Raw genomic sequence first — 17,935 nt, 5'->3', positions numbered from 1 at the left:
ACCTGGACTGTCAGAAGTCAAGTTGGGCCTTGTTCATTGCCCTGTGGGTTGTTTGTGACATTGGACTGGCCAGTGGCCCTTTGTATATGGTTGCCTCATTTGTTGTGGGTGCTATTCCCACCGGAATACAGTGGTTGGACCACAGGTGTTTGTCTTGGTTTCCTTTACTTCAGGCTTATGTTGTTTTTGCAGTTTAATACGGTTTGTTCTCTGTGTGTAGTATGTATGTACGGTGTGTGTTGAGGTGTGGGTGTGTCACTCTCCCCTCCTTCCCTTGTGTGCTAGGTGGCTATACTCACCGTCGTCATCTTCGTTGGCATCGCTACTCCTGGACTCCCATCTCGTGGTATCGCATCAGCAGGACTTCCAGTTCAGGTTCCATGGCGGCGGTGGACTCCTCTGTGTCCCTGGAGGTGAGTGTCTTCTTTTATATGGGTTGTTTCCGCCAGGCTTTTCGTGGTGGTGGTCTCATCCCGGCAATCATGGCGGTCTGCTGTGTCGTAATATGGTGGCCAGTTAATGGTGTTCCACTGGCCTGAAGTTGGCAACCGCTGAGGTGGCTGGCCGGGCTGCACTGGCGGTTCAACAGGTCCATTGGCTGTGTATGGGAGGGATCACCACCGTAGTCATAATATGGCGGTCTTCACCACCAGCCTGGTGCCGTTACTACCGCCATCGCCGGCATGGCAGTCAACTGCCAGTCGTAATGAGGGCATTGATGTCTTTTGGTGTTTTTTGCATGGATCTGTATTTCTATGTTATTTTGTTGATTTTAAAACACACATATGTTGTATATATTTTGTAGCCCTGAAGAAGTCCCTTTGAGGGATGAAACGTGTTGGCTACAGTTAAAAGAGGTTTTTAAGAAGAATTTTGAATAAAGAAAGTATATTAAAAAAAACATCCTGATGCATTTTGGAATTATGCAACCAACTGTTTATGAACATTTGTTGATATACCAGGAATTGAGGATATGATGAAAAAATCTGAATATTGAGATTTAGAGTGCTGAGTCATATGTGTATTGCTGGAGAGTGGTAGTGAGGCAATTCATGGAGAAGAGGTCATGGGGGCTTCAAAAAAAGACTAGCACTGGGCGCCATTAGCGCTAAAGCTGGCCATGAGCACACCTGATTAAGAATTGGTGAGTTTACAGACAAACACAAGGGGATGGACTGGGCTTGAAATGCTTTTGTTTCCCATGATACCTTGCTCAATTGCTTTCTTCTGTCACTCCTGTGCCATTAACATTCACCACCATGTCCCTAATAACTGCTGTCATTAAAAATAAATCTGCAGCTGTTGTAGAGCAAAATAGGCCATCGTTCTGCATTGAGACTGAGAAAGGGCCCAAAAAGCAACCAGATGGGACTGAACAACTTACAATAGCAATTATCAGATCTCAGACTATATCCATGGTTTCTCGTTATTATGTATCATTTATCGAAATGTGACATTTAGAAGGCTTCATCAGTGATCAAACAGAGTTCAGTGGGAAGGTGCTGGTGGTCTTACTCATGATTCAATGTGTTCCTAAAATATATCTGTCACATAAGACAGATACTCGATTAAAATTGTTAGAGGCATACTTGAGAAAGCCACACCAGGTGACCTCTTCAGCCTTTGAATGGTGGTGTTTTTTTGGCTTTAAAGTAATCATAGCTTTAAATTTCTGTAGTGCATGTACCATCACAAGTTATCATTTGCATTTAAGAAGTGCACATGGTGCACACTATTGAGCATATAAATTAAGGGGTTGATTTATTGTTTGTGGACAAAGCCAAGGTGGTTGCTCCTAAGGGGCATACAAGCATTGCCCCACTGCCCCCTCTGAGCTGCCACACGCCTTCAACATTGTACTATTATGTTACTTATTTTTTTAAAAATACTTCATTCTGGATGCTGTTTGGGCAGGGACTATCCTTTTGATTGGTATGCTGCAGGCTTGGGATAAAGTCAACTGCGCATGTCGAGTTGAACAGTTCTCTTACTGTGTCCAGCCTTGCATTCGCACTTCAACCCCTTGAACATGTGCTGTGTTAGGCATCCAGAAGGAAGGCAGCCCTGCCACCTAGTCTACCATGGAGTGCTGGATTCACCTGTTCCAACTAATCCTTGAATGGCTCTTGTGCTGTTTACTACTATAAACAGCATGGTTGCAATGCAAGGATCAGATGCAATAACAGAGCTTTAGATTTCACTGTCTGTATAACCCCATGTTGTCCATCAGCCTTTCATGGCAGTTTCCCCACCATCAAAAGGCTGGTGGAGAACAAGTGCTGGGGGGCACAGGGGTGCACAGTACCAAAGGAATGCACTCTGTTGTTTTTTTCAGACAGTGCTCATTCTGAGGGTGCTGGTGGGCCCCTCTGTAATTCGAAATAGCACTTGGCTCCTTTAAAGGAGCCGGGTGTTGTCTTGTGGCATTGATCCTGCTGGTCAGACCAGCAGGAATGCTCTATTTCAAGGTTTCTGCCGATCAGCCAGGTCAGGCCAGTGGAAACCTTCTAATAGGGTGGGGATGCCACCGTTATGGCGATGGCATCCTCCTCTCGAGTTTGGCGGTTCCGCGTTGGAACTGCAAACTCATAATGAGCCCCTACAACCTAACCTATTTTTCAGTTTTAAAGTATTTTTAATTGAAATAGTTTAACTAAATTAAAATAAATATTTGTTTTCCTTCCCCACCCCTTACAGCATTATTTATGTTGAACATGTCAAGGTCTTGAAAGCAAGTTATGTATTGTTTGATTTGAGATTTAAATTAACAATATATCTTATTAAATTGTTAACATCTATCTTAAAATAGGCTTAAAAACTAAGGGGGTCATTCTGACCGCCGTGGCCGGGGATGCGGGAGCACCGCCAACAGGCTGGCGGTGCCCCGCAGGGCATTCTGACCGCGGCGGTTTGGCTGCGGTCAGACCAGGAAAACCGGCGGTCTCCCGCCGGTTTTCCGCTGCCCTGGGAATCCCCCATGGCGGCGCAGCTTGCTGCGCCGCCATGGGGGATTCCGACCCCCTCACCGCCATCCTGTTCCTGGCGGTTCCGACCGCCAGGAACAGGATGGCGGTGAGGGGTGTTGTGGGGCCCCTGGGGGCCCCTGCCCGTAAGAGGGCCCCACTTTCAATTCCAGTGTCTGCTTTGCAGACACTGGAATTCGCGACGGGTGCCACTGCACCCGTCGCACATCCTCCACTCCGCCGGCTCCATTCGGAGCCGGCTTCCTCGTGGGGAGGGGTTTCCCGCTGGGCTGGCGGGCGGCCTTCTGGCGGTCGCCCGCCAGCCCAGCGGGAAAGCCAGAATGGCCTCCGTGGTCTTCGGAGTGGCCATATGGCGGCTCCCTCCAGGCGGGCGGCTCCCGCCGCCCGCCGGGGTCAGAATGACCCCCTAAGTGTTAAACATATTTAATAATAAAATTAACCCTGACTCAAATCAATTTTAATTTATGATGTTATTTTATTTATTTGATCTATTTCCCTATTTGTTAATGCTCCATTGAGTTCTAACTGGGGCCGATATTTATTCTTCTTTAGCACCGCATTTGTGTAATGTTTTGACGCAAAAGCGGCGCAAACTTACAAAATACAATTGATTTTGTAAGTTTGCGCCGCTTTTGCGTCAAAAAGCGGAGCAAATGCAGCGCTAAAAAGGTATAAATATGGGCCTGAGTGTTTTGCAGTACCAATTAGTGTGTGGTCCTTCACTTACTCGAAGGCTGGGCTCCGCTTGAGAGCATTTGAGCCTTTAGCAGTAGATCCATTGTAGTATTTGAACACGAATTTTGTTAACTGCAATAGTTTTACTCTTATATGGATGTGTTTTTGTGTTAGCATTTCCTTCCCTAAACTCCTCCTTTAATTTTCCTTAATTTCACCCATTTTGGTGTATGTATTCCACATTTTCTCACCACTCCCCCTTGTCCATTTCACATTTACTACTAAATTGTATACCTACCTGTGTGGATATCTCTACTACCTTGGTGGAGATATGCCAAGAAAAGAGGAGATTGAAAGATGGAGCTCTTTGGCTGCAGATTTATGAACTGAATTTATTGGCATGTATAGTTGTTTGCATTTATAAACAACAACATGGCTTTTGTGAATAGGATCCACAGTGTCTAGTAGTCCAATTAACATAAGTTGAAAAAGGGCTGAAAACAAAACAATGCGATTTCTTGGAGACCCCACTAACCCACAAGTCCTGAAACTATGAGCTTCATTGTTATCTGCACAAGACGGGATGTGTCTATGTTAAGTCTTTGCTCAACAGTTAGCAGGAAGAGTGCACAAAAATGTTAGATGCTTTAGTCAGTGACCCCTCAATGACCACAATGGATTAAAAGCAAATGTCAGTTATTCAGTCAAGTGGTTAAAAGTAACCTCCTCCCATCAATATTCCGTCAGGCACTGGTTTAAGAGGGGCACATTTGTCTATCTTTTCGAACTATGGAATGTAAAACAACTCTTTGCTCAGTGGTGCAAGGTTTGGAGTCATCTTTAAAACATTTGTTTAATATTATCTGTCCCAATCCTGTTTTTTTTAGTCTAACGTTTCGACCGTTCTCAATATGTTTTTGCAAAATGTACACACACTCTGTAAGTGGTTGTTTATGGTTTTATTTATTCTTGTTTCTGAATGTTGTTTCTTTAACAGAGATCGACATCTTTAGCACACTTAAAGCATGCCAGTATCAATATGTTCTCCCTTACTCTAGTATTTTAGCAACGTGCAGAACATCTCACCATACTCTAAGGCTTGTACATAATAGCGATTAAAGCCCTATTGCGCCTCTACAGTCAGAATTTCACAAACCACTTCAGCTATCCTCCCAGGCTATTCTTGAAATATATGGAACTCCCTTTAGTTCAAGAAGCATAAAGCAATTGGCCTTCAACATTTCAGGAATGCGCTCGAACATCTCTTTTCAGAGGATATCGCGTAATTGAAGAAGGGTTTTCCAATTGTGTGCTTCTAATATTGGCTACACAGTCACTCCTATATATTTGCGATCAAATGTGTGCAAGTCCAAGGCCGAATCAGATATAAACGTTTACTGTTGAAATGTCCATGGCCTACTGTAAACATACACCAGCTGCTGTGGTTTCTCTCGCCCAGATACTGACACGTTTTTTTATGGGCCACTTTAAATTAACAAATAATGAAAATAAGTAGGAACACTTAGAAATGGCTGACAGCGTTTTCATCTGTCATTGTTTTGCCCTGATCGCCAACTTACAAAGATAATATACTGTTATGTCTGTCCAATCCTTCTGGTCGCAGAGATATAAAGTGGTTGTTAGTTGAACAAAAACATGTGATATCCAAGTCCAAGAGCTGGACTGTAGCTTATAATGATATTTTTATGGTGTACTACACATACAGCACATGTTATGGTAAAATCTAAAGAATGAAAAATGAAGGAAGTCTATGTATTTTTTTTAATTTGCACAAGATAGTAATATTTACAAACAGTGGCTATTTGTACACATCTGCAAATGGGGTTACCCATACGATCATGTGATTCAGAGGGCATTTGGCAAAAAGTGTCTTTTTGCACACTGGTTTATGCTTGGAAGTGGAAAATTGAGAGAAATGCAATTGGTAATAAATATTCTATTGTTCTACTATTTTATTCTCCTGATAAAATCAGTACCCAACTTGAGTGGGTGAGCCTACAGTTTCCACAGAAAAGGTCCCAAAAAATAATGTGAAAACATCACATTTGTGGCATGAAAAATACACCCTTACAGTGACATAGGTAGCTGTGACGTTTGAGCCTAGACCCATCCACCAACCAGGTTTACCCACCAAAATCAGCCCAGGATGGTGTGACTTGTGTGGAATACACTAACTTTTCTTACCCACAGTGCCCAGCAAATCTCAATCTTTGGCATCTTGCTCACATTTTCCTCATACGTCTTTGAGAGAAAGATCCAGAATCTGCAGAAATCCACAAAATTCCTACCTATCAGCATTCACTTACATTTTCAGATACAAATAATGCCCCACTCCGGAGGTGGGCCCAGCGCATGCTGCAGGGAAGACCCCACAATGCAAAGTGGATTCATCACATTTTAGGCATGAAAACAAACATTTTGTCATTCTGGATAACTGTGGACTTTTGGACAGGGGCTGGCTGCCACCAGGAAAATCTACCCTAATCAGACATATCGGAAAAACAGGAACCCACGGGAGTCCAGGATGGGCTAACTTGTGTGGACACTTTGGTTGAATTCAAATATTTTCCCCATATTTCATGTGATGAAAAGTTCTGGAATCTGCAGAGATTCACAAAATTCCTACCACCCACACCTATACACTCCTGATAAAATTGATGCCCCAATTGTGTGGCTAGAGGTATCAAACTTTTCTCATCACAATCAATGATTTTTGATGATGTGCGTTGCTACAGAATCTGAGCCTGGGCTCAGTCACCACTCAGGGAAACACTACCAAAACCCAGAAATGTCTGAAAACCAGGCACCCAGGGGAGTCCACGATGGTGTGACTTGTGGAGATCTCACTCTCTTTTCTGACCCTCAATGTCCTACGAAACCTAAACTTTGTCGAAAAGCATACATTTTCCTTACATTTCTGTTGGAGAAAGTTCAGACATCTGCATGTATCCACAAAATTCCTACCACCCAGCATTCACACCTTACTCTTATAAAAGCATTACCCCATTTGTGTGGCTTGGTGGCTGGGTCTAGTGCTTGTGATACGAACAATCATACCAGGTATCATATGAAATTTGCAGTAGTTACCACAAATACCAGAGGTATCTGGGCCACTCATAACAAGGGCCTATGAAGATTTAAAAATGCTACTGTATATAGACAAAACAAAGACTGCAAAAGGGCTACTACAGCATCAATTTGATAGTTAAAATGTTTACCCATGTATACACAAGTATAAAAATAATCATCAATTATAGGGCTTCTTGGATATTACATTATATTATGTAAAATAGAATAACACATCCTATAAACATATTGGAATTCCCTTTAGTATGTGGGGACACCTGTTAATGAACAGTGTAATATTAACCTTTTAATGTATATTATGTTTGCACAAACATTAAACAAAACTGGTAATAGCAGCATCATTTATCTCATAATAGGTAACGTGACTTGTGACCAATGGATGCATGGTACATGTAATCTGACTCTGGTCCAGTCCACTGTACCTGAACCAAAAACTATACCCAGTCATAGGAGAACAATGACATAAACAATGCAAAGAGTTTTATGGGCAAAACCTCCTTAGAAGTACGTTATTTTTCTCTATTAAGTCTTTTCAGTCATTGTGGAGTGGAATTACTGAGTAGAGTTCCACTCTGCTCGATCATGACTGGCCTGGTTTCCACGCTTATTATTTCAGGGTGTGAGAAAATGATACATTGGATTTTACTGGATGGAAATTCTGGCCAGAAAAATCATGAAAAGCCAAGCATTGTTTCTCAGTCTGTGACAAGATATTTCTTTGTCAAAAACAGACCATGCAGTACTGTGCTTTGTCAAAAATATTCTTCCCTTCCCAGCCTTACCCTCCCATCTACACTCTCTCTGGGAAGCCATTGCGTCCTTTTACCACCTGCTCAGATAGGATGGTAAAATTTTTAAACCCCTCAGAATAGGGAATTATATACAGAATTCAACATAACAAGTTTGTGTTTGTGCAGTTATTCCCCATTCTAACTCATAGTAGGGGTATGTCCATGCAGAGGCACCGGCCATTAACAGTAATGCCGGCCATACGAAATCTCCAGTTGGGAATTATACCTCATAATTGGGCCATCAGAAGGCAAAATAGCCGATGCTTTAAGACACCCTATAAACTCTTCACGGTATGAAAATTCCCACAGTATTTGGATTTACTGTGATGTTATGAGTACTGTCTAAAACCTAACTATGATTACATTTGCAAGCTGTATTTGGCTATGTATCAATAATGCCCCTCACACCAATGTCCTATTCATTTTCTCACTCAAAATATCAGAGGTAGCATTACAAATTACATCAATGGTAATATTTGTGGCATCATATTTGTGGCATCACATTTGATATTGTAGTGAAATCATTGGTGACATTATTGTTGTACGATTCAATTGCACTTGTTTACATGTAATAGTTCATATTAAGCATTTGCCAGATCTTTCTGAGAATACTATGAAACCTTCATGGGGTATGATGCTAATTTTTAGGTTTATGACAGGCATTTGATATTCTTCTGCTCTTCCTGTATTTTTAGCGGCTGCTTTAGGGATAATAATGGCACTTTTGTGACCTGTAAAAGCAATTATTGGAAAAATAACATCACAGTATCGATATGCGATAGACGGTCCACAACATATAACGAACCTCTACATACATTTATACTTGGTGATAGCATCTGTCGGCTGATAGCAACAGTTTGGCCTCCAATGTGGACACTTCTTGATAGTCAGAACAATTATGAGTGTTCCCCTTCATTCTCCAAAGGGCATTGGATGAAAGTCAATTGGACAACAGATTTTTACTTCCATGTAATCTTTGTGAGTACCTCTGTGACTGTAACTAGGGCTACAAACTTCCCTTTCCATGTCTTCTCTAAAATAGCATCTATTGCTGGCTGTTGCAAATATAGCCTTTTTTTCCCATGTAGTACAATCAATGAGATATGTTGGCTGTAGGAGCAACTGCAACCTTTGTTGACAACTGAAAGTTTGTGAGGACATTTGTAACATGAAATTGCAAAGTACGATTTTTTTTATTGAAAGGTGAATTTTTCCTCCTTCTAAGGCTGTGCACTGTTTTCCTGGGGTTAGAGCATGATTAATGTCTGCCTCCTGCTCGCATAATTTTCACGTAGCACAATTGGTTCATGCATCGAACTCAATCTTGCACACCCACTAACGCTGTTAAATGGTGTAGCTCAACACCTCTATTCAAACTGTATTCTCATGCACAAAAGTTGGTTGGCAGAAATTCAAGTTTTGATTCATAAAAATGTCTATAATTTATTTTTCATTTTCCAATATGTAATTTCTTGAAAACTGCTAAACCTATTTACACAAACAAGGAATGGATATTTCCTCTGCGTAAAAGATGTTTGTATTCCAAATTTAGGCCGAGATGCTTTGTGATCCATCGACTTTACAAGCATAAAGGAAAGTGTTGTGGTAGAATTTACTTTCCAATACAAATATTGATTTGCATTGGAAAGTTGCCTTGTTCGCAAGCAAGTTTATGTATAGCCACCACATGAGTAATTCTCCACACATAACTTTACTCTTTCACTTTTGATTCATTTTACAACTTTTGGCTATTAACCATTTACAGGTATGAAGTTACTCAGAAGTGTGGATTTACACACCCCCTCCCTCTGAAAGCAGGGTGAGAAGCCCAATTTATGAGTGTATAGTAACTACTTGTAATTTTTATCACGTAGATGAAGGGCTCTGCCACCATAGTCCTCTCTATGGTAATGTATAGCGAAAGGTTTAAAAATGAAACATGAACATAAGTCTCTTTAGGGACAGTCTCTTCAGCCTCTACAGGGGTGTGGGTTTGAATCCTGCCACCAATGTTAGAAATGGGGTCTCTAGCTGGCAGTGGTCTGCACCCTGTCCAAGTAAAGATACTCACTCTAGTCAGGGTAAGGAAGTCACACACTAAGATAAACCCTGCTCGGCCCCTTGGTAGCTTGGATGAGCAGTCAGGCTTATCTCAGAGGCAATGTGTTAAGTATCTGTACCTACACACAGTAACACAGTGAAAACACCACACCAGTTTAGAAAAATAGCCAACATTTATCTAAGTAAAACAAGACAAAAACAACAAAAATCCAACATACGCAAGCAAAGATATGAATTTTCAAAGATTAAATCCCAATAAAGTGCTTAGAAAATACTGTAGTTCCAACTGGTGTCGTGATGAAGTCATTCTCAACAGTCTGACGCCACTTGTGAGGATGTGCGGTACCAGTTATGGAGCCGCACAGACCCCAGGTACAGTACCTTAGAAATGAGGCAGAGTGAAAGACGTGGCACAGAGTCAGGGAGGTGAAGTGTCGCTGGAGCAGATGCAGCACTGGTTCCGTACTGCTGCGCAGGAGGTGAGGTGTCGGTTCCTTACTGCGATACAGGGGAGGTGAGGCATCGACTTCTTACGGAGGCAGTGGAGGTGAGGTGACATTGGCAGTGAGGCATCTGTTCCTTAAGATCCAGGGGGTCAAGACGTGATGAAGTGACTTTACAATGTTGCAGTCACACCACAGGGCCCCAGGCACCATGGTGGAGTCGGTTTTCATGGATGTCGGTGAAACGCCACTAGGGGGTCACAATGTTGCGGGACTTCAAAGGTGCTGCAGTGGCATTAGGCCTGCGGTGTCAGTCATGTTCGTCACAATTTAGCAGGGACTACAGCTTCGGGTGAAGCAGCAGCACAGAGTTGTACAGTGGTGCTGGCTCTGGAGTCATCCGAAGTCGGTGTGATTGGTTCTTCTTGTTTTATGCCATTCTTCACTCCCAAGGGCCCGGGAACTGGAGTGGGCACCACTTGGCAAGTCAGGGTCCCCAGCAAGTGAACTCAGGGGCCGGTAGGTGAAGTCTTTGATGTCCCTGAGACTTCTAACAGGAGGCAAGCTCCGTTCATGCTCTTGGGAAACCTTGGAAAGCAGGATGTAGAAAGCGAAGTCCAGTCGTTTCTCTCCCAGAGCAGAAGTAGCAGAAGTGGGCCAGCACACAAAAGCAACAGGCACAGTGGCAGGTCTTCCTCCAACATCCAGCTTTTCTCCCTGGCAGAAAGCCCTCAGTCCAGAAGTGTTCTGAAGTTGTGGTGGTCAGCATTCCAATACTTATATTCATTTCTGCCTTTGAAGTAGGCAAACTTCAAAGAAAATTCTTTTTAGTGCACACTACACTGCCCTGACACACTGTAGGGGGATGGAGACTGCTTTGTATAAGGACAGGCACAGTCATATTCAGGTGTAAGTGTCATCTCCTCCCTCCAATCTAGCCCAGGAAGACCCATCAGGATATGCAGAACACATATCAGCTCCATTTCCGTGACTGTCCAGAGTGAATTCGCAACCAGACCAACTGTCAGTCAGATGTATATTCCACAGCCAGGAAGAGGCAGAGAATGGTTAAGCAAGATAATGGCCACTTTCTAAAAGTGGCATTTTCAAACTTACAATCTAAAAACCAACTTCACAAAAAGGTGCATTTTTAAATTGTAAGTTCAGAGACCCGAAACTCCACATCTCTATCTGCTCCCACGGGGAAACTCCACTTAATAGATATTTCAAGGCAATTCCCCATATTACCCTATGGGAGAGATAGCAGTATGTCACTATCAGGACATGTAAAACACACTAGTACATGTCCTAACTTTTAACTTCACTGAACCCTGCCCATTGGGCTGCGTTGGGTCTAACTTAGGGGTGACTTACATGTAGTTAAAGAGAAGATTTGGGCCTGGTAAGTGGGTGCACTTGCCAGGTTGAACTGGCAGTTTAATACTACACACACAGACACTGCAGTGGCAGGTCTGAGACATGTTTACAGGGCTACTCATGTGAGTGACACAATCAGTGCTGCAAGCCCACAAGTAAAAATCGATTTACAGGCCCTTAGGCACCTCTATTGCACTTTTCTAGGGACTTACTAGTAAATCAAATATGCCAAACATAGAGAAAACCAATCACAAACCCAATTGAGGCATGGGGATCTTGCACTTTAGAACTGGGCAGTTAATGTTAATTATTGAGGTAAATTAATTTAAAATATTTTATAATGCAGAACTAAAAAGATATTGCTATGGAAATATTAACTTAATTTGTCATGAAATGTTTAAAGTGCAACATTTATATTGATTTACTATGTAGTAGAACTGCTTGAAGTTATATATACAAATAATTTAAATTAATGTGCTTAAAACAAAGTTAAACATCTTTAGATTTAAAAAAATTATTAATATAATTTATAAAATATTTTTAAATCTTTATTTATATATGACTTTTTAATATTAAATTAAATGTATTTACCTTTTTAAACAGTCAAAAGTTAGTAATTTAATTTAACATTCACTCCTAGGTGCTTTTTATTTTAAGTCCTTGTCTCCATTATTTTCAAAGGGAGAGTGTTGCAGTACCGGTTGATGGCCATGTGAGATGCTGGAATTACTCCAGCTCTGAGATGAGTACTTTTACAGTTGTTTTGGGTTGTGTATGTTGCAGTAACTATCAAAACGCAGTTTGTGAACAGTAATTGGCTTACTCTTTTGTGTGTGGGTGCATGTCCATCCCTAAATGTGCTCATTATTCCCTAAACTCATCACATCTATTTATAATTATTCCCCATTTTCCAGTCACTCCACTCTGTTTCTCCCACATGTACTACTAATACATACTTAGGTGTGTGGAGATCTCTGCAGTTGGGGAAAGGATCTCTACACAAAAAGTTGGGAGCGGCAGAATGTAGGCTAGTGAAGAACAATTTTTAGGCATTAGTACTCTAATGTAATACTGCTAAGCCTACAACAAAATTTAGCTCATGAATAGGGCTCCTGTAAGTTTAGCTTTGTGAATAGCCCCTTAAGTTGGTATCCTGCTTGATTCTTGAAAGCAACACAAACCCAGAAAATGTATTCTAGTACTGACAATTGGTGGCTCAATTAAGACACAAAAAGAGAGTATGCATTAAGAGCAAATACATAGAAAAATAAGCATATTGTTTTGCCTCTTAGAGAGAAAACTACATTTTCAAAAGCTCTAACCTTCCCCTAAAATTAATTTTAAAATTAGTTTCTTTTGTTTTAGAATTACATATTTCAGAATTTGAATATTTGTCTGATATTGACTTGTTTCTGTACTGTATATTTGTGTATTGTTTTAAGGTTCAAATGTTAGAAATTACCTAGGCTTAGGTCTCTGGCTGCAACTAGTGAATCATGAATGTTTGCATACTGAGTATCCAGATTATGAGGAACCTGTGAGTAGTCTGATGGTGACAGAATGTAAATGAAAACTTGTGGTGGGGTGGCCATTAAGGATCTATGGGATAGATGTAGTAAACGTTTTGCATGGCGCAAACTGCGAAATTCACAGTTTGCGTCATGCAAAACGCGCATTGCGATGCACATTCCTGTTTTGCAAGTCGGTACCGACTCACAAAATGGGAATGTGACTTGTAAATAGGAAGGGGAGTTCCCCTTCCTATGTGCGATTCGCATCGCTATGCAGAATTGCTTTGTGACCGCGAACGCGGTTGCAAAGCGATTCGCAGTTAGCACCCATGTGAAGTGGGTGCTAACCCATTCGCAAAAGGGAAGGGGTCCCCATGGGACCCCTTCTCCTTTGTGAATGGCCCTAAAAATATTTTTTCAGAGCAGGCAGTGGTCCTATGGACCACTGCCTGCTCTGAAAAATGAAACCTAATGGTTTCATTTTCACGAGTGTATTGCAACTCGTTTTCCTTTAAGGAAAACGGGCTGCAATACCAAAAAAAAACCTGCTTTATTGAAAAAACAGTCACAGACATGGTGGTCTGCTGTCTCCAGCAGGCCACCATCCCTGTGAGTGCAGGGAATCGCAAGGGGGTCGCAAATTGCGGCCCACCTCATTAATATTAATGAGGTGGGTCTTTGCGACCCCCTTGCGATTCACAGATGGTGTCAGGGACACCATCCTGCATATGGGATTGCGACTCGCAAATTGCGAGTCGCTCCAACTCACAATTTGCGAGTCGCAATCCCGTACTTACCTACATCTGGCCCCATATTTCTTCTCTATTCAGCTAACAGAGGATTCACAGGTCCGAAGAGCAAACGCAAGAATCCAATAAGAAAGGCTCAGAAATCAGATAAGAATAGTGATAACATCATAGAAAGCTTACAAATACAGGTAATGACATTTCTCCACATTTCATATCAGTGACAGCAAGAGCAACAAGCTCCCCTCTGGTACCAAGGAGCTGATTTCAGTAATTATCACTCTAACATCATGTTTTGGTGTATTTTGGAAATGCAATAATTGTAGCGTAGTCACACCAAGATAAAGGTGGTTGTTCTGTAAGAGAGATGAAAAAGAGATGAGCAACCAAGACCAAGTGTCAGGCATTTGTTTGATAAAAATGGAAACAAATGAGCTGGTAGTTCTTCGTTGTGTACACAACAGATGTTGTTGTCAGGTTTAGGAAATATCTGCTTTGCTGGCTTTTTAGGCCAATGCAGTCATGATCTTTACCTTCTTTAAAGACCAAAGAAGGCTAAGATCCTTTCGAAGGCGGTAGCTGTCATCTAATCTTGTTGGTCAACGTTGGTACGAAAATCCTAACTCATAATATGGTGACTTGACTGAGGAATGTGATTCTGTCCCAGATTACTTCCCTGATTAGTGAATATGAGGTAGGATTTGTCACCAGGTGATCCTCCAGAAACCAGATGATAATCTTAGCAAATATGCTACCAACTAAGGCAATAGTTGTGTTGTTTGGTGATGAAAACGCATTTAGTCACACAGAAAGGGATTACCTGTAACGTACTGTCCACAGAGTACTACCAGGAGAGTACTTTATCTTCAAAGTGCAGTGCCTATATAATGAACCGGTGTCACAGGTTAACTATGAAGGGTTTGTTTCTAAACAATTTGCCATTAGACGGGGAAACTCTGTGTGTGCCCATTACCCACACTACTCTTCCTGGTACTCTGATCTTTAGCCACCTATACCTCGACGAACATCAATGGAGTCGATATACTAGCCAACCACAGAAAGTTCTTCACGCATACAATTTTCTGCTGATTTTAACAAACACCAAAGTTTCCTTGCTTTCCCCTTAATAGGTTAATCCAAGACTTTTCTCAATTTTATGCTGTGGTGCAAAGTGCACATAATTAAATTGACTGTGGCACCACGTTTCAATTAACTTTTTGGTATGCTTCCTCTTTCTGTCCACTGCAATACTTGGAATTGCATAAGTAAGGAAATAAACTAATTCAAATAGGTGGGTATGAAACTGAAGTTCAAAGTGACCAAATTTTCACACATACACAAGCCAGGGCAGTAAAGTTACCTCATTTAAGATGTTATTATATGGAACATCAGCTATCACAATTGGCATATTGTTTCTATTGCCAGAAGCACCACCTTTCTGGGTGTAGTGGGAAAGGGTAGCTCTAGAAACCCTGGAAGGATGCTGCCACCAGGGCGGAATCAGCCAGAATTGGGAGTGCTTATATAAAGTATTTTAGTGGATAGAAACAGGGTTCCAGGAGAGAAGAATAATGTTAAAAATACCTTTCGGTACCCAAAGAAAAAACGTTTTATTCTAGGGTACCAAGTGTAGAAGTAAAAACAAAAAGTATTTTGCTTTTTTTAGGGAATTAGGCCCTTATTACAACCCTGGTGGTCGGTTGATAAAGCGGCGGTAATACCGCCAACAGGCCATCAGTAAAACAAAAATGGGATCACGACCACAGCGGAAACATAGACAGCCACTTTAACACACCGACCGCCACGGCGGTAGCAACAAACACTGCATTGGTCACCGCCAGAAGATAGGCGGAGACAATGTACCTCCCACCCTATTTCACAACCCGCCAATCCGCCAGCTTTTCCGGGCCGGTACCAACGCCATCAAAAGCATGGCAGAAACAGGACTTGGAAGGGAAACCACGCACCTCTCGTCACTCAACGAAGAATGAAGACGCCATGGAGCCCGAGCTGCAGGTCCCGCCAATGCTGGTCTACCTCCTCAAACACGACGAATATGAAAGGCGGCGGCGACGACCACAGTGAGTACTGCACCTAGCACACAGGGGAGGGAGGGAGGAAAAAGAGAGGGACACACACACGCAATACCCCCCTCCCCCACCCACAACAATATACACACAAAAACATCCATCAACATTACATTTACACCCCGTTACCGCCTGGAAGAACGCAAGGACAAAAGGAATTGAGTTCAATCAGTGATATTTTGAAACATGCAGATATAGTTAACGATTGGAAAACAGTATATACAAATTTTTACAATATGTACAGAAGGCTGTACACTGTCCTTTGCAAATGTCCATGGCCCACTGGGCCAAAGATCATGGGCAAAGCCCACACTTGACTCCTGCCTCAAAACGGAGAGAACACTGCAGGGGCATCAGGTCTTAAACACACAGGCACCTCAGGGGGAAGGGGGGGGGGAACCTCAGCCAGAAGATGGTACTACGCCGCTGCTCCTGCAGGAGGCTACATGCCTACTGCTTGGTCCTGGGAGTGCAAAGCCACAGTCTATCAAGTCTCTCAAGTGGGTGGTTTGCCCACTCCTTGGTCCAGGGGGGTGCAAAGCCACAGTTTCTCTAGTGGATGGTTTGCCCGCTGCTTGGTCCTGGGGAGTGCAAAGCTACAGTCTCTCAAGTGCATGGCTTCTCCATTGGTTCTGGAGGGGGCATGGTGCCCAGTGTGCTTCATCCTGGGAAGGATGAGGTGAGTGGAGTGCTCCTCCACTGGTTCTGGAGGGGGCATGGTGCCCAGTGTGCTTCATCCTGGGAAGGATGGGGTGAGTGGATGGCTTCTTCCACTGGTTCTGGAGGGAGCCTTGCGCCCAGTCTGCTACATCCTGCCAAGGATAGAGATAGTGGATGCATTTCTCCACTGGTTCTGGAGGGGGAGCTTGTGCCCAGTCTGCTTCATCCTGCCAAGGATAGGGTAAGTGGATGCATTTCTCCACTGGTTCTGGAGGGGGCCTTGTGCCCAGTGATGCTGCACTTGACGTGTGGCAGTTCACATTCCCTCATCTGTGTGTCTGAGACACGAGATTTGCAGGGAACAGGTAGCATGATACTCCACAGAGGCAGGGCCAAATTCCATCCTGCAGCGACTAATGCTGCAAACTGGTGGTAGTGCAGGTGCTGGTGGGGGTGCTTCAAGTGGTGGTGGGAGGATCCAGGCTGTCTCCTGCAGCCTCAGATGGCTGCCCACTGGGGATGCTGCTGCTGACAGTTGTTGTAGCAGCGGCGGTGGCGGTGCAGGTGGCGGTGCCTGCGGCGGTGCTTGTCACGGTACAGGTTGCCGGGCTGTCGGTAGTGATGGTGGGCACCAGTCCCTCACCTGGAACCTCCGAGGCATGAAGTGCCTTGCCTTGGGTTTTCTTCCCCTTCCTCACCTTGGCAGATGCTGCTGGGACCTTGGCACTGGCAGCTCGAGTTTTTGATGAGGCCTTGCTGGCTTGGTCATGCTCCTTGGCCGTGCTGCATGCTGGCCCCTTCTTCACCTTGGCAGGTGACGGAATGGGATGGTCCTTTGCAAGTGTTGGTGGCACACTGGCTACCCTGACGGATGACACCTTTGATCCTCTGGGCCTTGTAGGTACCACAGCATCCGCCGACTTGGTGGCTGAGGTGCTGGCCTGGGATCTGACCACCCTGGCCCGAGGGGAAGGATGGGGGGAGGTGTAGGAAACAGGTCAATGTTTGCCAGGAAAAGTTTTTTAGACACACTGGGAAGGGAAGATGGAGAGAGTTTGGGAGTGGAGATAGAGGGAGTGGGAGTGGTTGTAGGAGATTTACGTCTGCTGAGTTTGCTTGAGTGTGCATGGGCTGGATGCTGTTGTGAGGTGGATGGCTGTTGGGTGGGTGGGTGCTTGCTTTTGTTTACTTTGGGAGGAGGGGTCACAGACACACTGGGAGAGGACACAGGGGATGTGTGCATGGTTGTGGGGGTGGTGACTGCTCATGAGGGATGTGTTGTGATGGTGATGGAGGTAGTGGATGATGATGTAGTGCATGCAGGTGTGAGTGTAGACGCTACTGGGAGGGAGGTGGACGAGGAGGAGGAGGGGGACACAGTGGAGGCAGTGGATGTTGGTGTGTTTGCATGGGCATGGTGTTTGTGTGAGTGCCTGTGAGGTGAAGTGTGGTGCTTATGTTTGCCTGAGCCACTTTTGTGTGGTGATTTGGG

The sequence above is a fragment of the Pleurodeles waltl genome, chromosome 7 (genome assembly GCF_031143425.1).
Source record: "Pleurodeles waltl isolate 20211129_DDA chromosome 7, aPleWal1.hap1.20221129, whole genome shotgun sequence".
In the NCBI taxonomy this organism is placed as follows: Eukaryota; Metazoa; Chordata; class Amphibia; order Caudata; family Salamandridae; genus Pleurodeles; species Pleurodeles waltl.
Note: the sequence above shows the minus strand (reverse complement) of the source record.